The sequence below is a fragment of the Lutjanus erythropterus genome, chromosome 2 (genome assembly GCF_056507025.1).
Source record: "Lutjanus erythropterus isolate fLutEry1 chromosome 2, fLutEry1.hap2, whole genome shotgun sequence".
In the NCBI taxonomy this organism is placed as follows: Eukaryota; Metazoa; Chordata; class Actinopteri; order Lutjaniformes; family Lutjanidae; genus Lutjanus; species Lutjanus erythropterus.
In genome coordinates, this window is record NC_139318.1 from 44,795,661 (window position 1) to 44,813,931 (window position 18,271).

Here is an 18,271-nt window from a genome sequence, read left to right on the forward strand (position 1 = left end):
CCACAGCATTTGCCAAACTCATGGCTTATCCCCACCAGGGGTTAAATTAGGTTTTGTTGCGTGTGAGGGTTCGTGGAGGAAGATGCGGACTTATGCAGACTGAAAGCGGGCCGACGATGACGCATCTCTCTCTGGCTCGCTCTGTTAAGTCTGAGCCAGGTTCACTTAGCTCTTATCCCGGCTCTCTTCCTGAGGCGATCTGGGCTGGTCTGGCCAAGTGACCATCTCCGCTGCACTTAAGCTAATCCCTGCGCTTCCTTTTCCCACAAGGGTATTTCTGTCGTCTATGACAAACATATACACGTCGGATTTCAGCCTTCTGACCAATGTTTTCTAGGATGAACTTTAGCCTCAGGCTTTTTGCCATTAACATTATATCATGTACACAGTTTTTCAGTAACTTTACATATTTACTTTTACAGGGTTCTCATCATCAAAAATACATATTTTTCCCCGGCCTGTAGTGCTATTAAGGCATCTATGCTGTTTTCATATGAGTTGCAGAGTTTTTTCTCTCCGATATAATGGAACTAAATGGCACCAGTCCTGTGGTGCTCAAACCACCAAAAAATATAATGTTTGAAACCCTAACAGCAATAACTCTTTCCAGAAATCATGACCCAGCTGCTCAAAATGATCCACAGACATTTTTGCAAGCAGTTTCATGAAGGAACTACTTTCTTTCTATTAGAAGGAAAGTAGATCAGTTAGATTTTGCTGCAGAAGGAAAGTAGTTCCTACAAGAAACTGCTCACAGTAATGTCTGTGGATTATTTTGAGTAACCCAGGTCATGATTTTGGAAAGAAGCATTGCTGTTGGGTTTTTTTTAAACGTATTTCCTCGGGTCTTTGAGCGCCACAGGATGAGTGCCATCTACTTCTATTATTTTGGAGAGAAAGGAGAAATCTCTACAGCTGATGTCTCTAAAACTAGACAGTCGACGACAAAACAGAATAGATGGATAAACAGCACTACAGGCCAGAGAAAAAATATGTAAAATCTTTTTATGTTTGGGGTGAACTGTCTGTTTAAATGTTAGCATTAGCTTAAATGAGCTAGCACTTGTAAAATCTGCAAGCGAGAATCATCATCTTAGCTAGCAAAATCCACAGTCAGCTAGATATGAGAGACTGCATTTGTTCATTTCTCTGTGGACATGAAGACCAAGTGTTTCCACAACGTCTTCCAATTTCAATGTTAAATTTGCCACCGTTACCACTGTAAACATGTGCAGTGCAGCAGCTTGACAGGCTTAACTAAGGAGAACAGGGCATAGCGCAGGGTCAGTTGTTAGCTACTGTTAATGAAACTTCCTGCACTGATGTTTCACATCATGAGCGATTAATAGGATATAAACCCTCCCTTTCCAGGATACTTTAATGTGAAACATCTTCAGGAAGTGCCGATTTTCATTGAGAGAGTCCATTTTGCACTGATCATAAAAACAGCAAAGTGAGGAGGAATTAATTAGTGAACGAAAACAGCATCTCTGTTCCAGGAGAGTCTCAGAACAAAAGACTGGTGAGTGTGACATGACCGTGTTGTTGTTGTACTGCTGGAAATAAAGCTGTGGAAATTTCCTGCGTGAGTCACTATACCAGTAATTCTACGCCCATTCAGTGATTCTTTTTTTACTGCGGCCTTGACTGGAGACCAGCTTTTATTTGTTTGTTCTGTGCATTAGTTGAATCCCAGATTCCACTTCATTATTATTGTCATTCTTATTCAATATTTTCACAGTAACGGTGTCTCCAACGACTGACTGTACTACGAAAAACAGTTGCTTTAGAAGGTGGTCAATAAAAAAACAACTGCAGTATGCAAAATGTGCAGGTCAAAAATGACAACTTCCAACTTTCTATTGACATTTGAAGTTTTACAAAGAACAGTAAGTCAACTTCAAACTCCAAAGTTTATGTCTTGGGACTTGTCAGTCTTGACTTGGGACTTGCAAAACAATCACTTGGTCTCACTTTTGGCTTTTAGCATATTTCAGACGATTCTTTTCGTTTTTACGACTAGAGTTTGTCATCTCTCTCTTCAACTTTCAGTGCGTTTACATCCATACGACAATCCTGGTGATGATCAGGGTTTTTTGGAACATCCCGGTCATGTTTTGTGCATGTCATTAATTTCCTTGTTTCAGAAACCTGGGTGAAATCATATCCTAGATATGTTACCTGGAGAACTGCGATAGACACCAGGATACTGTGACATGTAAACACCTGATCCTGGTTTCTGAACATCCCTTGTTGGTACAGAACAGAGTGGTTGTGATGATGAGAGATCAAGATACAACTGGAAACAGATAACCAGAATCCTGGACACAGTTAGAATCATATAAACTGAGATTTGAATAACCAGGGTTCTCATGTTCCACACCACACCATGACTGAACAAAGGAAAAAGCCTCAAAACCAGGAAACTTGTGTATGTAAACAGAAAAAAAATAATTCTCTTAAGTATTGTGATTCTTTTTTTTTTAAATATTTTGTATATATAAATAACTAGCACTTGACCTGTTAGCTCGATGCTAACACATAATTGGAATTCCCATTGACATGCTAACATAAATTAGCATTGGGATTGCTGTAATATTAACATAAACTGATCAATTTTACTTCATATGCTGAACTAAAAAGGCATGTGTGCTCAGACTTTCTGGCATAATTTTCCCTGCTTGGTGGAAACAAACTGACAAACAACAGCTGATGATTTCACACAGTTCACTCAATCTGTTACTCTGGCTTCAACACTCAGCACTGACTGGCTACACCAACCTCAGAGGGTCAAAACTCAAACTCATAATACAGCTAAGACACAGAAGAGACATTGCGTGCCAGGAGAGGGCAGCACATATATTTATGTTTTCATTATTGTTCACTATTTGACGAGTAGGAACAGCTAAATCCAGCATGTTACTTCAAAAAGTATATATTTTTATTTAATCTATTGTACATTTTATCTACCACTTTTATATGCAGTCAAGTTTAGGGTTTTGAAAGGACAGTGTAAGTGCATTTCATTTGTAAAGGATGTTAATTTACACACTTGCATTATGTTGTGTGCAGTTTTTAGGGGCTCTGTGCATTTTGGCACAGCAAAAATTTACTTTAAAAAGTATTTTATTTACTATTTTTGTAAGGAGAATAGCGATGATGCTGCCGAAATAAAACTCAAAGACTGACTGACATGTGGTGTGTACCGTTTTTGGAAATATGACTGATGATATGCAGTCTGTTAAAGTGTATGATTCAACTTTTCTCCATGGTGTTGTGTTTAAAAAGCAAACAAAAATCGCAATAAATCAGATTACCGCATCGCAATACTTGTAGAATCGCAATACATATCAGATCGGCACACAGGTGATATCGTGATAATATCAGATTGGGAAAGAAGATCGTTTTCAGCAGCAGAGGGCAGCTGTATTCAGCAAAAAATCTCTGAAAAGAGCGAATATATTCTTACAGAGTGCAGCTACAGAACCAGATGTTTTTCTCCGGAGTTACTAGAGACCAAAACCAAGCTAAAACAAGAGTGATAATTGGACTAATGGACATTAGATAGTGGCCAGAAACACAACACAATAATCATTAAGCCATATTAACTTCATAAAGATGATAATATGTTGTGTTAACAGCTTGTTGGGCTGACCCAAGTGACCTACAAAGACTAATGCAGGTTTCTGTACCTCTGTACCGCTGCAGCATCCTTCAATGTAGAAATTGCTGAAATGCACATTAACATACCATATATAAAATATGTTGCTAATGCCTTTTATTTAAATTGATAATTTTAGATCTGAGGACTGTGGGGAAATCCCATTTTAACAATTTTAGGGAGCGTGAGAGACGGGGAGAGATGGGACACTGTGGAGGGATTGTTATTCCTTCGCATTTATATCAAATAAAAGGTTAATGTTAGAGAGAGAAAAGATAGTAATTGTGAAGGAAGGACAAAGAGAGAGGAGACAAAAAGGAAAAAGGAAGAATTACGAGGGGAGAGAAAGAAGAAGAAAGCCAGAAAAGAAGATGGAGGGTGAGAAAGAGGATGACAGAAAAGTGTTATTGTTGAGATATGTATTCTGAATTTATTTTTACCTAATTGAGGATTTAATGAATCACGGACAGCCAACAGCGAGACACGGAGAAAGAAAAATAATGCATGCACATCATTCCGGGCACGTGCTGTTTCATGTGTGATTCACGCTGTGACTAAAAACTTAATATGCAGAATATTCTTCCGTCAACCCCGGGATGTTGCAGCTCGAACCACTAAAAGACACCCTGAGCGTTCGTACTGTTACATTTCCGGCTGTATTTCACCAAAAACAAAGCCAAACAGTAAAAATTCGCAGAGACAGGCAGGCTGGCAGGTTGAATGAGCCCGGTGGTTTGTGGTAAGTTAGTGCTGCTGGTTCTGGCTGATGATTCAACGTCTCCTGTCCTCACTGTGCAGCCAGTGTGAGACAGCAGAAGACAGAGTGGTGTTTTACATCAGTGCTGCTACCATGTGACTGTGCTCAAAGTGTTTTACATGAATCCAGTAAAGGAGACCCCCCCCACCCACCCACAGAAGACATATACTCAGGTCCTCAGGGGAGTTAAGAAGAGACATCACTGCTCTGCTCAGTGTGCTGTTGTTCTTTTATCCATGAAACATGAAACTCATCACTTCCTGTAAACCAGAGAAATTTTCCCACCACTTAGAATAGTAAATGTTGCTGCTGAAGACTTGAGACATGATGACGGAAAACTGTGACGATCAACTGTGTCATATTGTTCACACTATGACTGCAACATGTCTTATAGCGCTACAACTGAGCATTAATCTTCACATGGAAAACACTTAATATGATAAATTAAAAAAAAAATCACTAAATCAGTCATTTTCCAAACACTGGGTCGGGACCCACTGGAGGATCTCAGGAGATTTTATTTGGGTCCCCAAAGAAAATAAAAGATCAAAGAGGCAACTCTGCAAAATCTAAGATTATGTGCTGCAAACCTTTTATAAAGCATTGAAAATGGCTGAACCGAAGTGGTGCATGTTGTGTTGTGTCACAGGAGAAACGGGCCGCGTCTCAGGTGAATAAGATATGGTTTGATATTAAAGCTGATGCATTGAGAAGAAAAACAGACCAGGAGAATGAATAAGGTAACAGGTGGAGAACAAGGAGCACCTGATCTGCCGGCCCAAGATAAGAGACTCACCGCAATTGATGTAAATATCTATAAGTGGAATTAAAAAAAATGAAGGTGAAAGTGATGACATCCATCAAAGACTTTCACCCAGTGGTAATAATAATAAAAATAAATACTTTAGCACAATATATTCATAAAATGCAACAAAAGTCCTTAACATAAAAACAGAAAATCATGACATTTATGATAAAATCTTCAAAATTAGGAAAATCAAATCAAATAAATCGAAGATAAATTATCATACAAACAGTAGCGAGTAATGATTAAATTGTCTTTTTCTGTTTATTTTATGCCACTTTTATAGTATAAGCCCAATACATTTCTGTTTGCTTCTTAAAGCTTTATAAACAGAAATTGCTGACATAAATAATAAAGAAATTACTGACAATAACAGGCACCAATAATCAAAATAAACAAGGCATTATGGCCAAAATCCTTCTCATTCACAACCATGTAGTGCAAATTTGAAACAAATTTAATGGAAATCGGAATTGCAGACAACTGTCATAGTATAAGGATCGCACCAGATTATATATTAAATCTGAGTTTAAAGACATAGAAACGCTGCTATGTTGCTCTCAGGGGTTTAAACACAAACCAAAAATGCCGAACGTGATAATCAAGTGCATCAATATTTTCTTCTTCTACCTCGATGACCTTCATGTGAACATTCAAAGTTAAGCCCCTCAAGATAAACAGGTGCACACAGAACCGAACAGCCAGACAAGCTGAACGCACCGTCACGGACACCTCAGGAGGAGTGCAGGTGAGCGAAGACAAGAGTCACGCCACCCCAGCTTGGATTTAAGGTTGTTCCTGAAACGGGGAAAGCAGCAGGAAACCAGAGACTGTTGAGACCTGCTCTACAACATCACGGATTTAACTGCTGCATTTGACGAGTGGACCAGTTCTGACCAGCCACTCTGAGTCCGACAGAACGCAACACGACTCCGACTCCAGCAGCAAGAGGGGAGGCAGACTCTGTCACAGCCATGATTCTTCTGCACAAACAGAAAGTTAATGAATGTTTCCAGATGTTGAACTTTTTATGCAAAGACGTTGACTGTATTACCATCACCATCTTTCTGCTGCTGGATGTTTATGTTTTATTTTGTTTTATATTTTATCCTATTCTACTCTAATTATCTGTATATATGTTGTATGTGTCGGAAGCATGAAGGACAGAAGAAACTTGCTTGGCTTGGAGATGTTGCTGGTTGAGATACTTCAGTCTTCTTTGGATTCTTCATAAATTTAAGGATGACCAAACTCTATTTTAGCATGCGCTTTTCCTTTCCAAACCACGAAGACACCACGGTGGGCCGGGACACTGCAAAGTCCAGCCTCATCTGTGACATCACTGTTTCCACCATCCTCATCCTGAAAGCGTTAAACCACAGTAACCAACCTCCTCATAGTCTGACTCAGCGGATGTCTGTCATTGGTTGCTTGTTTCAAGTAGCATTGCCATGTCCACTTTCTACGTTTTCAAAGTCCCCGGGAAACAAGAAAAATGGCAAATTAGCACCGGGGACGCCAACGGTACGAACATAAACACGCCAGCAGCTGTTAGCTTTTCTTCTGGAGTGATGAGTCATTTTAATGAAGAGCTCAACACTATTTTGCAGCAGCACCGTCACTGCATCCTGGGGTCAACGCTGCCCAAGACGTTTGTGATTGGTTTAAGGAAATGCAAACAACGCAGGCTGTTAATTCTCCTATAGCAGAATGTGTATACGTGGAGCCAGACCTCTCTCAGGACTGAGCGACTATCATTCCCCTGAACCAAACTCCTCCAAAATGCTTCAGCAGCACGACGTTCTTCCACTCTGCCTACAGATGCAAAAATGGTATAAAGGATGAAACGCTCACTCTGCTGCTGCTTTGTTGCATCACCTCCATGAGGAAACTCCTGCAGCAGTGCTGAAGATGTAAAATTGGGTTATTTCCAACACGGCCACATCTGTAACACCAATCGTGGACAGATGCAGGCTAAGGAACGTTCAATTTCTTCCCATCCACCTCTGATTTCTACATCAGGTTGCAGCTCAAAGACATTAGGTGGGAAGCTGTGCTTAAGTATTAGATATCATGTTCTAGATATTATAACAAGTCTCTTGCATCTGCATAAATACTTGCTACCATAAATATTCATGACTAGTAGGTGGAACTCAAGGTCAGCGTAGCATGTGGGCAAATACAGCGATCCATTTAAATCAAAAATGCAGAGACGCTTCAATATCCATTGGTGACTTTATGTCACGTACTCAAAGATTACAATTCCACAAGGTTAAATACGGCTTGTAATGAATTCTGTAGTATTTGAATCTGGAGTTTTTTAAACCCGTCGCATTTGCAGAGGTTCATCACTAAAATTCAGCATGAAGCCAATTTTCATCACTGCTTCTGTATTGTTACAGCCACTTAAATTTCTGAAACACTAACAGCTTTTCATGCGAGTTAAGACTCTGCAGTCAGATCCAACGCCCCCCTGCCGAGGCCTGACTCAACCCAGCGCTGGTTCTTCACTTAGCAACAGTCAGACACAAAAATGTTTGAACAGACAGTGATCACATTAATAATAAAAATAAACTGCTGCCAAGTTCTGAACAAGAGTTCAGATGATATATAATGTGAACCTGTAAACAATAACAGTGTTTACAATAACTGAAAATCTGTACGCAAGTATAAGTACTGTTACATTACTAAAATATTACAAGTAGAAGTATTGGTGTTAGGGTACTACTTCAGTAAAAGTACAAAGTATTGTTTACTTTTTAACCCTTGATGTTTAATCAGTCCCACCAGGAAGCTGAGATGTTGATTCATGCAAATTTATCTCCACAAACTCTGCATGACCTTTTTCTGCAAATCTGACCAATCATTTTTTCTTCCCAGCAGTTCCACCAATCACAGAAGCTCCCCACACAAATGTCACACATGTTGATCTCAATGAACCGACTCAATACTTATTATTTTTTGGATTTTTATTTCTTTATTTTGTCACAGGTCACTGAAAACTCTGTGCACTTTTATATTTTATAATTTGTTTTTTTTCTAATTATTTATTATTATTTATTATTTACTATTATTTTGGTTGTAATTTTCACCTTTACCCACAATATCATTGCAAAGAAATTATTAAAAACATTGCAACATACATCACAAATTTTATAGAAAAGCTGCATCATTGTCAATATTTCTTAATTATTTTATTTTACTAGTATATAATATGAAAACAAAAACAAATACTGTACCAGTTGTTTGCTATATGTCTTGATCTTTCAATAAAAAAGAAAATGGAAAAAAAAAAGAAAAAAGAAAAGCTTCCGTGAAAATAAGCATTTTAGATTTTAGTGCATAATTGAAAATATATTCATAAAAGAACAACTACTCAAAAAGCTACTTAAATACAGTAACTCGAGTATTTGTAATTAGTTACTTCCACCCCTGATAACTGACTACTTGAAGTTTCACAAACAGGTGTTTCTTGCAGGCTGCTACATTGGACTGGATTTTATTCAACTGAATTTTCAACCTTCTTCAGTTGTAAACAAAAAGAATCAACACACTTGAGCATTAAATAAGTTTAAACAAATCTTTAAAAATAAGATACTGAATGGAAATGGGATGGAGAATTGGTGCAGTTAGAGAGGGGACAGGATGTGTGGATTGATTTTGATTTGTGTTTCATGTAGCATGGGGCGACTGGACTTAAAATAAATTAAAATAAAAAAACAATTGCATTTTAATATTGAACTGATTCCACTGACCCTGACAAGCTTCACTTGGCCCAGCTGTGGGACATTAGCTAATGCGTTCTGGTGCTTGGCTCAGGATTTTACAATGCAGTCAGATGTACTTGAAATCTGCATGAAAGTCATTACCCCCCCCCAACCAAAGAAAAAGCCTCAGATTCCCAAAATGCACCAGGATGAAACCTACACAGCGTTGCCATTAAGAAAGCTCTTCTTTCTGCTTCAGCCTCTGACTTTATTTTCAGTACTACATTAGCTTGATTGTCATTTCTGCGATCTTGCTGACGCGTCTTTCATTTTTCATGATGTTTTGTTTTCATTGACTTCATTGTTTATTTCAGTTTGTGGTTTAGTTGATTTTATAACAGCAGGGGATTTGTGCTGAGATGTTTGTCCACATCGCTGGATGCTGTTTGTTGACTTTATATTTTATGTATGTATTTAATTATTTATATCACAAAGCAAGTTTTCCTCTTCAGTGATTTTTGTAATCAATATAACTAATGCCTGTGTTTTGTGATTATTTCAGCTTTGTTTTTGGATGCCGTTAAATGAATTAGACTGAATTAACTAAAGACTGACCAAGAGGACTTGATTAAACTACATTATAGAATCAAATTCCGAGGTGAGAGCATTCAGCTCACACTTTCCTCTAGAACTATGAATGAGAGTGTGTGTGCGTTCATGATGAATAATAATGCGCTACCTGATTGGTCCCTGCAGGGACTTTGTCTCAGCTTTGCTGCGCCGCAGGAAGGTCAGAGCGAAGGGTCAGCTATTAAACATCGTGCAGGAACTGGTGTGAAGCTACAGTCCTGCTCAGGCCAATTTTTATCCAGACATTGAGACTTATTACACATTTTAAAACCCTTACTCACCGTTGCTCTTCGTGTGCTCGGGTCAGATGGTCCACACGTTGACCAAACATTGGCATATTCTTATTTATCAGACTATTCTTGGTTTGCTTCCATCTCAAAAGAGAATGGGAAGTTACTGTCTTCACTAGAAGCATTTATTCCTACTGGAGATAAACATTTTTGCAGATTCCTGTGGGATTCCCGAGGGACAGGAGTCAGTTTCACTATTTGTCACAGGACTGGGACAGGATGGAGGAGGCGGGAGAGATAATAATAGGTCCGTTTTTATGATTTTTTTTTTAACAATGCTAGTCATTGTGTTGTCTTTTTTTTATTCGTTTTTATTCTGCTCTGGTGGCCGGCTGCAGCCACGTGACCAGTGCGTGACGTGTGGACTGTGGATTGACGGGAACAGGACGGGACGGGAGCGTTTCTGTGGGAGGTGGACGGGACAGAAGTGAGAATCCACTCCTTTTCCCACTAACCATCCCCAAAGTCCGTACTGATCTGCAGGAAAGACGTTTGAATATGCTGCTCCCTCTGCTTGAAATCAGTTGCAGAATTACCTGAATCTCCAGCAGCTGGTCTCACTGGATACATTTAAAGTGAGTCTAAATGACTTGGAAGCAGTGACATCTGGCTGCAGATGTTTTTTGAATGTTGATGAATGTCTTTGATAATTTCAAAGGTGAGAAAAACTTAACTAGACTTCTCAGGTGTCTGTACTTTTCTTGAGTCTTCTTTATTTATGACAACTTTTTACTTATACCCTCTACATTTTAACACAAAACAGGCTCCATACTTAATTTTAATGCATTTGAGGGGAATATCAATCATTTTATTTAGAATAATTTTTGCATCATTGTGCACTGCCTTCCAAGCACCAAGACCGATTTCAACCTAAATAGACGGGACAAACATGCAACATATAGAACAGACTCCTTGGTGTATCCATCAGTGCACGTCACACACTAAAGATGCAACAACAACGTCAAAATCGGGTTTAATCCCAGGAAACAGGATTCCTGGAAAATCTAATCAAGACCATTTCCCATTTCCTGGGAAATACAATGATGGGAAATGGAAAAAAAAATGTTAAACACAGAACATTTTAAAATATATTCAGAAAAATGCAGGCCGACAGTTTGCTGTCATAAAACATGCACCAGATATACGTGTGTGCTGTGAGTCAATACAACACAACAAAGTCTATTAATTAACACAAAAATTACATGCTATGATTAAAAAGCACAAGCATGCTCCGTGTCTGACCTTGTGGGATTGCCCCTCTTTTGTAGGTACTACGGTAACACTTCTATTGCAGGCTGACCTCTTGTGGTTGCACCAATATTGTAGTTAATACGACTGGCTCATGTTTGTGTTGCAGGTAGCTCGCACGCGCAGCCTCGGCTCGTACCAGCAGAGCAGGGGTAGAACACTTAGAAAACACCAAATGACTCAAATTTTCTTAGTTTAAATTATGAAGATTTGTAAAATATCACTTTCATGAGGTTGTTGTTCTCAGAAGACAAATCACAGATGGTAACTTGGCATTTCATAATTCTGGCAGTCGAGCAGCAGATATAACAAAGTTCAAGCTGGATGAGAAGCTCTTATTAATTCTGATGTTGATGCACATAAATTGTGCTCTTTTGCCTTAATAATGATCATAATAATACACAGAAGAGTCAGGTTAGGAACACATATATAATAATATAATTCTAATTGTTGCATTTAGTGTTGCTTGAAATGAACAGAGCTTAGCTGAAGTTATGCCCTAAAAAAAATAAAAGTTTATTTATTTGGATTCCCAGGAAAATTGGCTTCTTTTCCCAGACTAGGAAAAGTCTAATTTTCTGGGAAAATATCAATCCCTGGTGTCAAGATAAAACAGACAAGAGCGGGTGACTCAACTGAGGAGAAAAAAGTGAGGTTCTGTTAGATTTGCACAGTGAAAACTTGAGCAATGCGTGTTGTCTCTGAATATATTACGATTCTGTCATTTTTGTTTTGTTTTTGTTTTAAATTGTATAAATATCTATGTTCTATGTTCAAGACACTCTCGACTCACAAGGAGACTTCACTCATGGTTAAATAAAAGTTAAATAAATAAAGAAACAACAAAAGCTGGCGAGGGAATCATAATGTTGGAACAACCTCCCCAATGAAAATCTGCTCCTCTGGCCTTGTTTTCAACTCTACTGCAGGGTTCAACTTAAAGGGATAGTGCACTCAAAAATGAAAATCCGGTTATTATCTACTCACCCTCATGCCGACAGCTGGTCGGGTTTATTTTGTTAGTCAACAAAAAAACTGCTGGGGTTTTAAACAGTGGTGCAGAATCTCCCAAATAAACGAAGTGAGTGACCAGTTTTCAAATGTACAAAAACCAAGCTAAGGATCTACAGTGAAGATTCAGGCTAAAAACATGGTGTGATTAACATTTATAATGACTGAATTTTCATTTTGGGGTGAACTACCCTTTTAAATGGTTTTTCACTTGCCAAGTCAGGCAAGTGGGTCGGGAATCTGCTTGCCCAAAGTACTTTCTTTTTAATTTATTAGTGGTTCATTAAATAATAATAGCATGTTTAATCTGCAATGCTAATAAAATGTCAAAAAACATTCATATTTAAGAGGCTGAAAACAGCATTTTATGCCAATTTTGCATGAAAAATGACTAGTAGTTGAACTCTTTCTTACCCGTTGCAATCCTTAATGTTCAGCTCTGCATTACCAAGTGAGTGCAGTATGAACACTGCAACAAACTGCCACCAAAGTATCAAAGACCTGTGGCTTTACCGCAAATAATCTAAATAAAAAAATATGATTTGCATTTCTGATATAACACTGCGGAAATCAAAATTAAATCTGAGCTGTGAGAAGGAAAGAAACGGCCACCATTCTCAAAGCAAAAAAAAAGGAAAACAACTGGTATTGATAGGGTGACAATCAAACCATCGGCCAAACTATCAATATTCTAACCTGATCGATACTGGATGACCACTGAGTGTCAGGAAGAACTGAGCGAATGTGCCTTTATCCCCCATCTGAAGGTCGTATCGAGGACAGGGAGTCAATACGCTGGGATCCTGCAGCGTGTGTATGTGTGTGTGTGTGTGTGTGTGTGTGTGTGTGTGTGTGTGTGTTTTACATCGACTGAAGCCCCTGACAGACACTTGGCTACTAAAAGAGACTTCCCTCTGGTGAAACGTCTGAACACAAGCCGCACTAACTAAATCCACTTTACATCAGAGGCCGTGCGTAACGTCAGCCGTACCGGAATCACTGACTCATGTTTGTTTTGCCTGTGTTTTTGTTTGTTTCTCGTGGATTATGGGATGCATCTGTCCTCTGCGGGAAAGCCACCATGTACCTGTTAGCTGCAGTTGTATGGATGTGATTCATGAATGCACAGACAGGAGAAGAGCCCACTCAGCGATTCATAATGACAACTGTCACACTGAGCTTCGTGATGCAACCTACTGTATCTGAAAAACGGCTTCTTACAGCTGCACACATTAAGATCAGAACTCTTTGTATTTCAGCGCTATAAGCCCCGGTGTAGACATCCTGCTGTGTCTTTCTTGTTTTTTTTTTTGTCACTATTCAAGAGAATTAGATCTGAAAAAGGCGCCCTAAGCAGTTGTAGCTACACTCTACACGTGGCTGAGGATGAAATAACTCTATCAGGCCTGCTGGAATCTGAAAACACTGCACTCTGCGCTGTAAACAAATGGTACTGTAAAATATTTGCTTTGACAACAACTCAGGTGTTGTTCTCCCCTGAACAAAAGCAATCAAATAAAAATGTTTCTAACGAACACCGACAGCACAGCGTGAGACTCTCTGCATCTGAACAGGTAACTGACAAAAGGCCGTTTGATTCAAACACTATGTCCTGATATAAACGTGCATTTTAACTCACTTTTCACCTGTGTGAAATCTGCTGGGACATGTGACATAAACTCTGCACAAACACTAAATGGACCTGATTTTAGAGCTTAAACCAAACCACAACAATCTGAGCGGTCTGAGATTTTCTACATCTGTGCTGGAAAAAAATGAATAACAATCCTGTTATCATACTATGCGGACGTAACACAGATTATGGCAACCCATCCCTGATTCATTATCCTTTAGACCCAAACATGAACTGAATCTGACAACATTCATCACTGCAGTTTATGAAGACGAGAAAGTGACGTCAGGCATCAGAGTCACATGGAGACCATTTCTAAAATCTGCAGCTTCAAGGTTTATTGTTGTTTACGGAGTCTGAGTTTAAAACTGGCTTCCTCTGGACTGAACACTTTTAAAATAATGTTTAATGCAAGTGCAGAACTAACTACAGACCATTTTGCGATCTCAATCAATTGTATTTCTAATCAGTTAATCATTAAAGGAGTTTTTCATGCAGAAATGACATTTAATCCAGCTTTCAGCTGCTCAACTATATGATAAGATTTCACAATTTAATTTATTTTCATATTAAACTGAACATCTTTAAGTTTTGGACTGACAGAATAAGACATTTTCAGACATCACCTCCGCGGCTGAAACGCTTCTGAAACGCTGCTGGTGGGGGTTGCAGCCGTGCGGAGGACAGATCAGAATCATGGCGCAGACGTGCCATGCTTGGTGGAATCAACCGGTTAGAGTCGACAGGGATGATTCAAAGCAGGATACAGTGATCCACGACTTAAAACAAATGCGAGGCAGAGGTTAGCCTGATTCACCGGATGCACACTGCTGGTATAAGTTTGCCATTGGTCGCTTGTTTCAAGTGTCATCGCGGAATCCGCTATCTACGTTTTCAAAATCCCCAGGAAGAAGAAAAACCACTGAGCTGCAACCTGCACACTGAAAATGGCGAATTAGCGCCTGGGAATGCTTATAGTACAAATGTAAACAAGCTAACAGCTGTTATCTTTGCTTTTGCAGTGATATGATCATTTTAGTCGCCTCCCATGTTCCAACAAAACAAGTTCCCTTCAGCACCGTCACTGCATCTTGGGCTTAGCTCCACCCCAGAACCATTATGATTGGTCTGAAGAAACATAAACAAGACACAGCGCGTTTCTCCTAGAGCAGAAATGTGTGTGCATATTAATATTATTAATAACACTTGAGTCAATCATCACATTTTTCTGCTGGTGTTTGTGAAAAGGAAGAACCATGAGAGGTCAAAGTTCCTTACCCGATAACACAGAAATTTAGCACAAGACCTGCAGCAGCTTTAATTCTTAAACACACATAAAAGTGATCAGTAATGATACAGTGCAGTGCTGCATCTTGTGTATAAACTCCATACATAAAAACATAAAGCAGTCAGCAAATCAGGGCTGGCAGCATAACCAGGTATCGACCAGCAGCTGTCACAGTGTTTCATATACATACACTGACTACTATGTACAACACGCTCCGCCGTCTGTTGGAGGCTCTTTACAAGCCGCTGCTGCTCGGGGGCTCGGTCCATCTGTATGTAATGCGAGAGACTGTACGTCGTCCGTATGTTCTCGTACCGATGTCACCGCCACAAACTGTCGCACATTTTTGCACTTGGCAACGGAAGCGATTGTGTTTCTGAAAGCGAGCCAGCGCCGGCTCATTACTGTGATTATGTGGAATTCTGAATCAGAAAGGTTGAGCTCCAAGCGCAGCTGATGAAAACGAAGCCCGGCGCTCCTCAGAGGGCCTGCGGCGACAATAGAGGCTTTTTTCGCCGCCATCGATCCCGCCGCCATCATCACACCTACGTGCACACGTGTATCTGAAGCTCGCTGTCAGAGGAATGGCTGCACGGTTCCTATGACAGCGAAGCAGAGAGCCTGATAAAGGTTCTAAAACTGGCTGTGGCCCCGTCTGATGCTCCCCACTGCATTTAGAAACCAGAGAACAGGGGTCACACACACACAGCACACTCTTAGAAATAAAGGCACTGACTACAACCATGAAGGGTTCTTCAGACTGTCCCCATAGGAGAACCCTTTTTGGTTCCTGTTAGAACATTTTATGAAGAAAAATCAGTGTAAGGTTTCGCCTAGAACCCCCTCTGCTATGGTGGGAAGGCTTCATCGAGAAACCATCAATGATGTTCTACTGAAAACCCTTTTACATTATGGTACAAAGAACCCTTAATGGAAGATTTCAGCAATCATTGAAGAACTCCTTCTTCAAAAAAGGTTTCTCTGGATGAAAACGGTCCTTAATGGAACCCTACATCTTACAAAGAACCTTTGACAAAACCCCTTCTTCAAAAAAGGGTTCTTGAGAGGAAGGCGGTTCTTTGCAGAACCTCAATATGTCAGGAGCAACCCTTTGAGAACCCCTATCTCTAAGAGTGTAGGGCCGAGCTCACCAGGTCAGGCCTATGTGGAGCGACTGACTGAGGGACGTCTGCTGCCTGCATTTGTGTCTCCGTCCTCATGTGACGGCGTGTGTATTTCTGTCTGTGTGTGTTCATGTTATAGTGATGTATAGCTGGCATGCGTGCGTGCGTGTGTGTGTGTGTTTGTGTGTGTGTGTGTGTGCGTGTGTGTGTGTGTGCGTGTGGCGCGGACCAGGTGCGCGTGTTTTCGTAGCTGCTGTTTAATGCAGGAGGAACGAGTCTGACCGCCTCGTGTCGTGAGGCCAATGCAGATGCTCTAACTGGCTCTGCTCCTCACACAGGTATGAGGAATCATCTCAATGAATCACACACACACACAGACACACACACACACACACACGCACAGAGCGAGCTTGACGGCCTCCTCGTCAGTTGGTTTGGGAGGGAGGGGAGGGCAAGGGGGGGTATTGGAGCCGTTACCATGGAAACTGGCTCTCAGTGCCAAAGCTGCGGGGAGGCGGACGTAAACACGCGGTCACCATGGTAACCCTTTCATTGCCACCGGCTCCCGACTGTGGACGGACTGACGCCGTGTCTGATGTCAGCCCTCATTTCCAAATCTTTACCCGCATCTGTCTGTCCTGCTTCCTGTTTGCCCGTCCGTCTCAACATCTACCTGTCTGTCTGTGCATCTGCCCGTCTAACCGTCTAATGAGAAGACTTGACAACAAACTACAGCATCAGAGGAAGCAGCAACATCATTTAAAGTAAATGTGGGTCACGCATTCCTTCCATTTGGTTTGACTCAGCCAGGCGGCATCAATACCTGACAGAAATGTGGTGCAGTTTGTCAGAAGTCAGAGGGTCCTTGTGAATGAAAGAGGCACCCCGCTTGCATTTTTTTTCCAGGTTTTGCCAAATGGAAACGGCCTCTCAGCCTTTGGCAAAAAGCAGGAACAAAGGTTTCAGCTCTGATTACCTGTCCGACCTCCTTCTAGGGGGGTTTTATATGTAGCAACTATTATTTTCATTATTATTATATATTTTCACGATAAATTTGTAAAAAAAAAATGCTCATCGCAAATTTCCCACAGTCTGAAGTGACGTCTTCAAATTGCTTCTTTTGTCCAATCAACAGTCCAAAAGACAAAGACTCTTCATTTAATGTCATAAATGACAAGAAAAGCAGCAAATCCTCGCATTTAAGAAGCTACATAAAATACATAACAAATAATATTTGGAAGCTACAGAAAGACACAAACGCCTCATAAATTGGCTCTTCAAAAAAAGACTACAGAAGAAAATGGAATTAAGTTTTCATAAGTGTAAGAAAAAAGATCTGCTTTGTTATGATTTAAAAAATAGGTCATAATATCAAAGAAAATCCTAAAGATTAGAGCTGCAACAAATGATTAATTTCATAATCAATTAATCTGTCGATTTTCTTGATTAACTGATGATTTGTTTGGTCCATAAAGTGTCAGAACATGGTGAAAAATGTCAATCATTGTTTCCCAAAGCTCAAGATTACGTCCTCAAATGTCTTGTTATGTCCTCAACTCAAAAATATTAAGATTACTGACAGAGAGGGGTAAAGAAAACAGAAATAAATCATATTTAAGAGGCTGAAATCAGAGAATTTTGACATTTTTGAATTAATCATTTCAAGTCCTGCAGGAGATCAGTCCCGCCCTCATCACTATTAATAAACTTGCCATTAACTTTTTGAGGCACTCGTCCTTTAACAACTAAATTTACCTTTCACTTGTCCAGCTGTCAAAGTCACTTGCCCGAATGAAACTGGCAATAATTTAGAGCTGCAACTAACAATTATTTTAGTCGATTAATCTGTGAATTATTTTCATTGTATTAGCTGTCAGCAGGAAATGGTGAAAAATGTTTCCTAAAGCTCAAGATGACGTCCTCAACTCGCAACTAAAACATATTCAGATTACTGTCATATACGAGTAAAGAAACCAGAAAATATTCACATTTAAAGACATAATTTGCAGCATTTTCCTAAAAAACACAATGTGTAGATTCAAATGATATACTCCCTTTCAATCATCACTTATGACCCACTAAAAGTGTGTGCTGGTATCTCTGTCTGCCTGTATTTT

The 18,271-nt window shown here is 39.9% G+C and overlaps 1 protein-coding gene across 1 annotated transcript in view; it reads right to left on the reverse strand.

The window, feature by feature from the left end:
* chd6 (chromodomain helicase DNA binding protein 6) overlaps positions 1-18,271 on the reverse strand; it is a 159,946-nt gene that overhangs the window by 84,554 nt on the left and 57,121 nt on the right. The gene's annotated exons all lie outside the window — the stretch shown is intronic.